Source organism: Bos mutus, chromosome 15 (genome assembly GCF_027580195.1).
Source record: "Bos mutus isolate GX-2022 chromosome 15, NWIPB_WYAK_1.1, whole genome shotgun sequence".
Classification (NCBI taxonomy): Eukaryota; Metazoa; Chordata; class Mammalia; order Artiodactyla; family Bovidae; genus Bos; species Bos mutus.
Genome location: NC_091631.1, coordinates 35,431,763 through 35,443,851, shown reverse-complemented (window position 1 = coordinate 35,443,851; position 12,089 = coordinate 35,431,763). Strand labels below are relative to the sequence as shown.

General features: G+C 39.2%; 1 protein-coding gene across 3 annotated transcripts in view; it reads left to right on the top strand.

Annotated features, from left to right (window-relative positions):
* Positions 1–12,089, top strand: part of RIC3 (RIC3 acetylcholine receptor chaperone) — a 64,414-nt gene that overhangs the window by 20,884 nt on the left and 31,441 nt on the right. The gene's annotated exons all lie outside the window — the stretch shown is intronic.

The window sequence follows — 12,089 nt, the reverse complement described above, 5'->3', positions numbered from 1 at the left end:
CCATTCTCGATGTCTGCATCTTCATTTCTTCCCTGTGAATAGGTTCATCCATATTATTTTTGTAGATTCCATGTATATGCATTAATATGTGATACTTGTTTTTCTTTTTCTGACTTATTTCACTCTGTATAACAGGCTCTAGGTTCATTTACCTCACTAAAACTGACTCAAATTTGTTCCTTTTCATGGCTGAGTAATATTCCATTGTATATATGTACTACATCTTATTTATCCATTCATTTGTCAGTGGACATTTAGGTTGCTTCTATGTCCTGGCTGTTGTAAATAGTGCTGCAGTGAACATTGGGGTACATATATCTTTTTGAATTGTGATTTTCTTAGAGTATATGCCCAGTAGTGGGATTGCTGAGTCATGTGGTAGTTTTAGTCCAAGTGTTTTAAGAGATCTCCATGGTATTCTCTGTAGTGGCTGTATCAGTTTCTATCCCCACTAACTGTATAGTAGGATTCCCTTTTCTCCACATCCTCTCCAGTGTGTATTGTTTGTGGTTTTATTTTGTTTTAAATCTTTTTATTTTGGGTTGGGATATAGCCAGGTAACAATATGGTGATAGTTTCAGGTGAACAGTGAAGGGACTCAGCCACATGTATAGAGGTATCCATTATTCCCCAAACCCACCCCCATCCAGGCTGCCACATAACATTGAGCAGAGTTATATGTGCTGTACAGTAGGTCCTTATTATCCATTTTAAATATAGCAGGGTGTACATGTCTATCCCAAGCTCCCTATAAATTTTGTATTTTCACTCTAAAAATACCCCTTTTGCTTTTGCTAGCCTTTTGTAAACTTATTTTGAACCTTGGCCTCCTTGTGTGGTTCTTCCAAGTCTTGCTACTCTTTCATTCTGATTTCTTGTGTGTTCTTCTATTCATCTTCTGTCTTTTCTTTTAGAAGAACTACCAGTACATGTTTCCCAGGAAAACAGTAGTTTTCTGTTTCTGTACCAGTTTCTATACCAGAAGTACTGGTAGCTCTTCTAAATATCCAAGCAAAAGTGCATTTCAAGAGCTTTCTTCTTAGAGTTTCATGCCATGGAACTATATGGCTTTATTTTTAGAACTTCTTAGTTCTGCCTTACTAGAACCTGTGCCACATAACCCCTACATCATTGCCACAAATTCTAAGATGGGACGGTCTCTTTTTCCTATGGTTCTCCTTTCATTTCATCAACCAGTTTCTTCTTTGGCCAGAATAGCCGTTCTCCTACTCATCTTAATCACCCGTGGAACATGAAAATGTCAGCATACTAGGTCGGGGGCTTGTCAGTTGCTCCCAGTTACCTGACTAAGACTTTGCACAGGTGCCAGAGTGTTTGACGTCTTCCACAGTGACAGAGTGCTGCTTCTGTGCTAGAGTTGACCCCAAGAGAGTCCTGCCCTCCGTCTCTGTTGGCTGGGGCCCATGGCGCTCAACAGTAATGTCACACCTGGCATCTCTCCTGCTGACCCTGCCTGCCTGTTTTCCATTGAGCATCTCACTTTGAATGCCTATAAACAGGGTTCCTCACCATCCCCTCCTCAGGAACCCTGTTTCTCTGGAATAGTTCAGACTCCTCTCATCCCCAGGTTCTCCTCAAGTGAGTCCTACTCACTGACTCTTAATCTCATGTATACATATGTTATGTACGTATATAACATCGACATAGTCCTACTCACTGACTCTTAATCTCATGTATACATATGTTAGGTACGTATATAACATCGACATACATACATAATTGTAAGTGCCTGAAACAAATTATTTTGGTCCCTTACTTGTTCTTCTCCTAAGGAAACATCAGGCATCTACTCTGAAAGTGTACACAAAGAAGAGAGGAGACAATTTGAGAGACTGTGAGTGCATGTGAATTAAACACTTTTTCAAATTCAAAAACTCAGAGGTGTGTGGGTGTGGAGCACCTTGATCAGTCACCCTGACAGCTGTTTTCTTTTCTCAAAACTGTGAAGTTGAAAACACTCAGGATAATGAAGTAAACGTTTAGCCTTGAGAGTAACTGGGCTGGGTCTTGAGATTCCAGAAAGGGCCAACAGGCCTGTATAAGTCATTCAGATCAGTTCAACAAAGTGTATAGCATGTGAGACCCAGAGCATGCCCTGTAGGCATAAAGAAAATACTAGACTTTTATTCAAGAAGTTCATAGTTTATCCTCCAGCCAGGGTACCAGGAGTGCACCTGTAGTTGAGTAAATTGGATTTATTACCTGTTCATCAAAGCAAGATGTGTACCATGATGAAGCATGCAGTATCTCAGCAAGAAGAGTGTTAGAAAAGTCTTACTGTAGAGATTGAGGCTTGTGGTAGGTGATTTTGAAGAAGGTTCAAGGACGTGGGGCTTTGCTATGAATTGGGTGCTGTCAGAAAGTTGGGTGAATTCTGTGACTGTGTGTCTTAGTAGAGTTTATGTAAAGAGAGATATAGCTATAATTAACAAAGTGGCAGCAGTCAGCAGTCACTCATCATCTAGGAATAGGGGCTGTTTTTTATATATATGTATTTCTTTGGGCAGTGTTTGTGTTTTATGTGTGTTCAGACATTACAGAATGTTGTTGTTATTTTTTTTTTGCTTTGATCCATCATGGTCACAGAATGGGCTTGTCTGCTGTTGATGTCTGAAATTGCCTACATTTAAGAGAACACCAAGCGCTAACTGTGAGTGCCAGGCCAGCTGGTAGCAACACCAGATCTTTTCTTGTTCTCAGATGTGGTTTGTAGGTTTCGATTAGCACTAACTAAAGTTGAGTAGAAATGGTACTTAGTGGGAGTTGTTACCCATTTCTGTTCCAGTCCATTCAAGTAGGACCTATAAGACACAAAATTTCAATATAACTCTTGATTAAGGCCAGGTGTGATAAGTGTAATTAAAGAAGTTCAGACAGTGTATTCTTAGCAATGGAGATGATAAGAGAAAATGCTTCAGGTACAAGGGCAGCATTTGGCCTGGGCTTAGAATAGGTTGGATTTAGGTATGTGAAGTTGGACGGAGAAGCAAAACCATTGGAATAAGCAGATTTTGGGGCTAAGAGGCAAGACATCAGAAGGCAGGCTCAAAGCATGGTGAGAAGTCTAGTTTGGCTGAATCGGGGGTATATAATGGGAAAGAAGTGTGAAGAGGTACTTTTGGGCTAGATTATGGAATTTGGTTGTTTAGGAGTTCAGGTTGTAAGGAGGGAAGATCAGAATTTGTTAAGTACCTACTGTGTGTGCTGGGTGCTTTGTATATGTTATCTTATTTAATCTGTAACCCTTGTAACAACTCCAAGAAGGAGGTCTCATGATAGCCATTCTACAGATGATGAAACGAGCTCTAGAAAGGTTGATTTAGCCTCCACTCAAATGTTGGGTGCACAGTGAGAATCTCTGACTAAAGTGGTGGTTCTCATTTTACTTCCCTCTGCCTCCTCCTGCATGATGCAGTCCCTTGTCGATAATGGGAACCATTGAAAGCTTTTGATCAAAGATATGGCAAGACTAGTTAGAATTTTGCTTCAGGAAGATTACTCTGATAACGAACAGTAATGGTTAACATCTATTGAGTATGTGGACCAGACCCTGTGCTGAGCAGCTTAGACCCACAAATATCTCCTTTAGTTACATGTAGTATGAATTGGGAATGGAGAGATTGGTAAGAGATGAAGAAAGAAATCTGACTAAACAGGCAGAAAACATTAAGGAAGTGGTCAGCAAAGTAGAGTTAGGTAGGAGGGGAATGTGACAAGATGGGCCCTCCGAGGAGACTGGTGAGAAACAGTCAGCTATTGTTGGAGCCGCCACCTTAAGTAATGCTGAATTAAATATAGCCTGGAGAATGTCCTCAGTATTTCGGAAGAGGCTTTCATATCTTAAAGGACTGGCCATTAAGACCTTTCTTGTATTGTGGTAATCAGAAATATAAACACATCCAGTTCTTTATTGATTTACTTGCCCTGAGAATGAAATGCTGCAGATGGTTTAATGTTGCTTTCAGAAAGCTCTTTTGTTAACAGTGCTAGAGTTTCTGTTTTTGTTTTTAGCAGTGGGGCTGGTTATTAACAAGGGAAAGTAGAGCTTCACTCTGTAAAATCCATTAAGTTTTTAGTCAAGCTTAAATGATTTGCTAAGTGAAATTTTAATAATTAAATAAACCTAAATATGGGGAAAGCTTTCAATAAACAATTGGGATTTGGTCAAGTCCACTTTATAGAATACTTAAGTACATATAGAGATAGGAAACACAGCTGTTTTCTATTTTGGAAGGTCTGCAATTTTAATGTTCTGACATCTTTAATGTTCTGATCTCTCTAGCTGTTTGTTTTAAAGCTTTTTTTTTTTTTTAAATCACAAATCCCAGCTTCCTAATTTATCCTTCTCCTCCTCCCTTTCCCTTTTGGTAACCATAACTTTTCCTATGTCTGAGTTTCTGTTTTATAGATAAATTCATTTGTATCTTTTTTAAAGATTCCATATATAACTGATATCATATGATATTTGTCTTTGTCTAGCTTTTTTCACTTAGTGTGATAATCTTTAGGTTTATCCATGTTGCTATAAATGGCATTATTTCATTCCTTTTTATGGCCAAGTAATATTTCATTGTGTATATATTGCCATATACATGAGATTAGTATGTGCACACTGCTGCTGCTAAGTTGCTTCAGTCGTGTCCGACTCTATGTGACCCCATAGACGGCAGCCCACCAGGCTCCCCTGTCCCTGGGATTCTCCAGGCAAGAACACTGGAGTGGGTTGCCGTTTCCTTCTCCAATGCATGAAAGTGAAAAGTGAAAATGAAGTTGCTCAGTTGTGTCCAACTGTGCAACCCGATAGATGGCAGCCCACCAGGCATCCATCCATGGGATTTTCCAGGCAAGGGTACTGGAGTGGGTTGCCATTGCCTTCTCCAATATGCACACTACTATATATAAAATAACCAACAAGGACCTACTGTATAGCACAGGGAACTATACTCAATATTTTGTAATAACCTATAAGGGAAATATGAAAGTGTGTGTATATGTGTTTATATATATATACACACACATATGAAACTGGTTCACTGTGCTGTATATCTGAAACTAACATGACATTATAAACCAACTATATTTTTAAAACCCACAAATCCTTCTATAATGTAGCTGTAAAGTAATTTTAATATTTTGTAACATTTATAATAGTGGAAAATTGTAATAAGATATATAAGGAGATGCTATAAAGCAGTTTGAGTGAATGAACTAGAGCTACGTATATTGATCTGGTTACATTTCTAGGTCAAAATATTAATCCTCACCCAGAAAAAGCAAAAAGAGTTGCAGAAACATCAGTACAGTGTGATACTGTAATATAAAGGTTTTTTTAATTGTTAAAATATACATGACATTTATCATTTTAACCATTAGGTATACTGTTCAGAGGCACTAAGTATATTCACAGTGTTATACTACCAGTATCCATTCATCATATAAAGTTTTAAAATACTCAGACAATATTGTGTATTGTTCATGGATGTATACTTGCATAGTGAAGCATACATTCTGATAATAAGCATAATAAAAGCATACATTCTGATAATAAGAACTAAATTCAGAGATGTGGCTATCTCAGTGAGGATGGGAGGAAGAGACACAAGGGGCTCCAGTTAACATCTGGTGGTAGGTAGTAATACAAGTGCTCATGTATTATCATCTGTAGTTCTTTTTGTATACTTGCGGTCTTTTCTTTAAATTTTTTTCTTAAAAAAATCATTTCAACCAGACATCTCCAAGTGTTTGCTTGCCATTGACTTTTTAGGCATCCTGGACTGTTCAGTTCTAAGAAATATGGTGGTACCAAGATCTAAGAGGTCAGGTTACTCCCTATTGAGAACAGTTAACTTTATGGAAAAATCTATTCCAGATTCAGCATTCTGAACTTAGCCTGCCATCTCAAGTGTACCTTTGGTTACAGGTGTCAGGGGTTATAGATCCAAAGCCTAATTGACTCTACAAAGAAAAGAAAATACAGGAGGAGAGCGGGTTTTGAAAGGTGAAAACGAATTTCATTTCATAGCTTTGAGTTGATAGACACACTAAAGGATATATACTAATGGGATTCAGAGATAAGAGATAAGAGCTTGGAGGAAAGGTTAGAACTAGAGCCTGTACATTTTGGAAATTATAATGTATGCTTTGAGAATGAATGAATTTACCAAAGGAAAAAGAATGAGGAAAAAACAAAAGATGAAACTAAATCTTGAGGAGAGAGGATTAAAAAACAGGTGAAAGAGATGGAAAGAAATAGGTTGACGGACAAGTCAGTGGGCCAAGATCAGGAGAGTGATATGCCACAGATGTCAAGGCAGGGAAGTTTGAGAGATTTGTTCAGATTAATCCAGTATTTATTGAACGACTGCGGTGATCATTTTTTTGTGTAGCAGAGGAATCTTATCAGTGAGAATTGAGTAAAAGCCATTGGACTTGATAGTTACGGTATGTTACCGTGTTGCTGTAACTGTACTTCTTGTCTATAATCTCTTTAAATGCAGAAGTTCTTTTTATTTATTTTAATCTGTGTCTGGCATATTGTTAAGTGTTCAGTAGTAAATATGTAAAATGTTACATTGAATATAAAATGCACAGATTTATCCTAGGACATAAAATATGTTTTCACCGTGTAGCCTCTCTCTTCCATTGCTGTCAGTTCCCCCTCCTGCCTTTGAAAATAGTATTCTCTACTTTTTCAGTGTTTTTCCCTAGGGATCTTAGTTCCCCAGCCAGGGATCAAACCTGTGCCCCTCATAGTGGAAGCAGAGATTCTTAAGCGCTGGACCACCAGGGAAGTCCTTTTAGTGCTTCTTTGATTCTAATTGTAATCTCCAGTTTGTGTATGCTAAGTTGCTTCAGTCACGTCCGATTCTGTGCAGCACTATGGACTGTCCAGGCTCCTCTGTCCATGGGGATTCTCCAGACAAGACTCCTGGAATAAGCTGCCATGTCCTCCTCCAGGGGTCTTCCTGACCCAGGGATCGAACCCACGTCTCTTAAGTCTCCTGCATTGGCATGCAGGTTCTTTACCACTAATGCCCCCTGGGAAGCCCATAAACACCAATAATCTCCTTTAAAATCAGTTTTATTATGTTTCTCTACTTCTGGCCACATCCTTCAGTGTTGCTTTTTAAACCCCTGTATTACACTTCCTTTCTTCCTCCCATTCAGTTCAGTTCAGTTCAGTTCAGTCGCTCAGTCGTGTCCGACTCTTTGTGATCCCATGAATCGCAGCACGCCAGGCCTCCCTGTCCATCACCAACTCCCAGAGTTCACTCAGACTCATGTCCATTGAGTCAGTGATGCCATCCAGCCATCTCATCCTCTGTCGTCCCCTTCTCCTCCTGCCCCCAATCCCTCCCAGCATCAGAGTCTTTTCCAATGAGTCAGCTCTTCGCATGAGGCGGCCAAAGTACTGGAGTTTCAGCTTTAGCATCACTCCTCCCATTACTCACCCTTTAACCCAATATAAACAAGACAAATCTAACAGTCACGGCTGTACAGAGGTGGCATGGGCTTCCTGGGGGGCATACTGAGTTTTCTGTTTGGTATTTGGCAGAATCATGACCGCCGCTTAAGGGAAGTTGAGGGTATTGAACACAGGTGGTTAGATAGCTCTTTTAAAAAATGTCAGCCTTACTGAGATATAATTCACATACTGTGTTGCACAATCAGTGGTTTTTAATAATAGTCACAAAGTTGTACAACCATCATCGGAATCAATTTTAGAACATTTTAATCATCACCCCTCAAGGAAAAATAAAACCCATACCTGTTAGCAGTCACTTTGTTTTGCTCCCTCTCTACCCTCCCTCCCTCTCTCCACCAAGCAACCATGAATCCACTCTGTCTCTGTGGATTTGCGTAATCTGGACATTTCATATTAATGGAATCATATGTGGTCTTGCATGACTGACTTTTTTCCCTTCACTTAGCATTATGATTTCAAAGTTCATCTCATACTGTAGCATGTGTCTGTACTTCTTTCCTATTGTATGGCTGAGTACTATTCCATTGTATGGATATAGCACATCTGTTGATTAATCAGTTGATGCACATTTTACTGTTACGAATAATGCTGGCTTTAAACATTTGTACATAAATTTTTTGTGTAAGCACATTTTGGCGGCATTCTGGCGGCGGCAGCCTGAAGAGGCTGGGTAGAATTGCTGGGTCACAAGGAATTGTTTACCTTTTTGAGGAACTGCCAGACTTTTTTTCAAAGCAGCTGCATTATTTTACATTCCCATCCAGCTGAATATGATAGTTCCTTTCTCCACATCCTCCCCAACCCTTTTTATTATCTTGTCTTTTTGATTATAACATCCTAGTGGGTATAAAGTTGTATCTGATTGTAGATTTATTTACTTTACATTTCTTTTTCTTATATATTTGGATACTTGACCTTTATGAGATATGATGTTTTCTTGCATTTAGTGGATTGTCTTCACTTTTTAAAAATGGTGTCCTTTGCAGCACAAAAGCATTAAAATTTGATGAAGTCCATTTAATTTTCCGTTGGTTGCTTGTGCTTTTGGAGGCATATCTAAGGAAGTGTTCCCTAATATAAGGTCACAAAGATTTATGTTTATGGTTTTTTCCTAAGACTTTTATGGTCTTGGCTCTTATATTTAAGTCTCTATTTTGAGTTAATTTTTAGAAATTTAATGTGGTGTGAGGCAGGGGGTCCAACTCATTCTTTTCTATGGATGTCTTGTCCCCATAGCACTTTTTGAAAGATTGGATGGCTTTTAAGGCTCCTTCTGAGTCTGAAGTTTCTATGATCCTTTGTATCATAGTGATTTCTGTTACTGCCATTATTATCCAAACAGATGTACAGTCAAGATTTCATATGTTGGCCATCCTTTTCCCAAGAATACGTTGTGTCTAAAAGCAGGGATAACTATTATTAGTCTTTTATCAGTTTGTTCTAGATTTCTCAGTTGCTTTCAAGTCTGTCCTCCTCTGACTTTTCTGATACTGGTTTGCTTCTGGATGCCTTTGACCAGCTAAGGGTTTTTTTTTTTTGTTTTTGCTCCTTTTGCACATAACTTTCACATATCCCTCCACCGTTTTTTGGCATGGGGACTGTTCACTCAACTTAATTTTATTTATTAGCTGTGTCATTTAGATAGCACACGGTTTCTTCTCAAGCCTAAATACAATCAAATAAAAATTCCCTCTGGATGTGCCACCAACACCTAGAATTTAACATGTGCAAATAGGTGTTCAGTCTTCCCCTAACCATAAGCCCTCTCAGTTTTCCTCGTTGTTCTCTCTTGGTATCTTAAACCAACCTTTAAGTTTTCTAAACTGTCCCCCTCATTCATTCTTAAATACTGCAGATCATTACAAGGTAAAAGCCCTTGGATCCATTCTTTCCTTTCTATAGGTATAGCTGTCACCTTGCTGATTTTCTAGACCCTAGTTTCTGTGTTTGGTCTTTACTCAACTGCTAGAATAATCCCCCTCAAACACCCTTCTTGTTAAATCGCTTCCCTGATCCTAGACCCACAGTATTGAATCTATATGACACAAGTTAGCATTTAATCTACCTGCTTTCCTTTCCTTGCCTCTTGTTGCTTCCCTAGAAGGACTTGGTAGTTGGCCTTGTTTATTCTTTCTTTGTTCGCACCCTTTTCTCATTGCACACATTCCTCTTCTCCTAGTGTGCTTTTGCTTCTCTTCTCTTCTGAACCTCATTCCCTCCAGTGATTGATCCCATCTGACTCCTTTCCTTTTTTTGGCATTCTTTCAATACTTAGACATTTAGTTTGTCTGGTAATAAGATCCATGATACTCTGTTCATTTTTTGCTGTTTGTTTTGGGTATACTACTTTTTAAAAGCCTTGCTTCATGTGGGAACCATTGTTTCTGTTTCATTTATGTCTCTCCTCCTTTCCTACCTACAGTACAGAGTAATAATAGCTGTCCAGTACATCTTCTTGGTTGATGGAGCTATATAAGTTTTGGGGGGAGGGAAATGTGTGATGTTTTGCATCATCATCGTTTTTCAATTTTAGAAATGCAAAATAAAGCCTTTTGTGCCATTACTTGGTTTTAATTTTTTATATTTTGTTTTATGCCAAGTTTTGAAAATGGTGTTCTCAGTACAGTAAGATGGAACTCAACAACATATTACTACAGACAGTAAATCTACAGTAATCTCCAGATATATCAGATTCACTCAAGAAGATGGTTAGCTTTTTGGATGCTGGCTAAGTATTTGTTCTAAGTGCATGATAGCCTTAAAGCTAGTAGTCACCATTTAAACTATTAAGATCCTTGACAGTTTAATAGCAAAATAGTCACCAGCACCCAGAATAAACTTCCCCGGTGGCTCAGTGGTAAAGAATCTACCTGCCAATGCAGGAGACCTGGGTTCGGTCCCTGGGTTGGGAGGATCAACTGGAGGAGGAAATGGCAACCCACTCCAGGATTCTTGCCTGGAGAATCCCATGGAGAGGGGAGCCTGGCAGGCTGCAGTCCATAGGATCTCAAGAGTCGGACACGACTGAGTGACTGTGCACATGAGCGCGGCACCCAGGATAAGGGGTAGTGACCTGCTGTCTTTCTTCTATTGTCTGAAGCTGTGGTTTTGTTGCTGACCTCCTCTTAAAAAGAAGCATTGCTTCTCATAATTTCCATGTCATCCAAAGTCATTAACAGGAGGGAAAAGAGGATCATTGGGGTGGAGCTTGTCCAAGAGAAGGTACAAAGCAGAGGGCAGCTCCTGGCCAGTGGCTAGCTGTCCACTCTGTGCCTGCCCACTCACTCTCTCTCACCTCAGGAGCAGCAGGTTGACTTAAAGATAGTCCTCAGTTCATCACATCTGATTAACATAGTCAGTGCAGGCTTGCTTTCTTCATTATTTTCTTTTTAATCCTTTACCTTCAGTCTACATGCCTGTTCCTTTCTCCTGTTCATATGCACCCACTCTAATGTGTCTGTTTTATGTTCTTATGCCTACATATTTGTTTGAAAGATAATGTAGTATAATTATGGTGTGTCTTTAGCTTACACATGGTATTTGCTTATTTATTGTATAACTCAGTGCTGTGCTTTTAAAAATATGTTCATGCTTCTGTAGGTACATCTAAAGTGTGTTTTCTGAAAGCTACATGAAATTCCATGTTTGTATCTACTCCATTTTGATTTTACATTCTAACAGTTATGGAGATTAAAGTTCCTTCAGGCTCCCTACTACATCATCACAGGGAACATTCTCACACAGGTCTATAAAGCCTCTTGCTTGAATTCAGATATAGACAGCCTTATCTGAGAATTTCTCTGGAACTTATCCATCAGTGTGGGATCACTGGATCATAGGATATACCCTTAACATCACTAAGTACGGCCGTGTCACTAATAGAATGCCTGCATCCGTGTACACTCTTACCCATAGTGCACGAGCGTGCTTGCTTCCCACATCTTGCCAGTACCTGCTATTACCCACCATTCTGATTTTTGCCCTTCTGATAGGTATAGTGCTATCTCATTGTTTAAATTAGTATTTTTCTTGTTGGTTTTACTTTGATCATCTATTAATATACTTGTTAACCATTTGAGCTTCTCTTTCTGTGAGTTCCCTACTCATATCTTTTGGGCATTTTTCTATTGGGCTTCCTCTGATGTTCATATTAAATTGTAGGAATTCCTTGACTATTCCAGAGGTTTAATGCCTTGTCAAGTTTAGATACTGCAAAAGCTTTTCCTTCTGTGTCATCTGTCTTAACCCTGTTCATGGTATTCTTTATTGAACAGAAATCCACAGTTTTATTGAAATCAAATCCACCAGTTTTTTTTTTTTTACCATATAGTCTGTATTCTCAGAGCCTGAATCAGGAAGTCTTTCTGCTCCTTAGTCTTTTCTGTCAGTGGTTTATCCACAGAAGCCTGTTTACTTGGCTTTTGAAGACATGACCTTCCTTTCTTTCTCACCTATGACTTGGAGGAGGCTTGACAGTTGGTGTTTATGTTTGGTTCCCCGATGGAGGAAAACTGTGAGAAAATTGACGTGCGCTCCTTTCTCTAAGCCCTGTTCTTCCACCCACAGAGATGAGCCCCTGTGA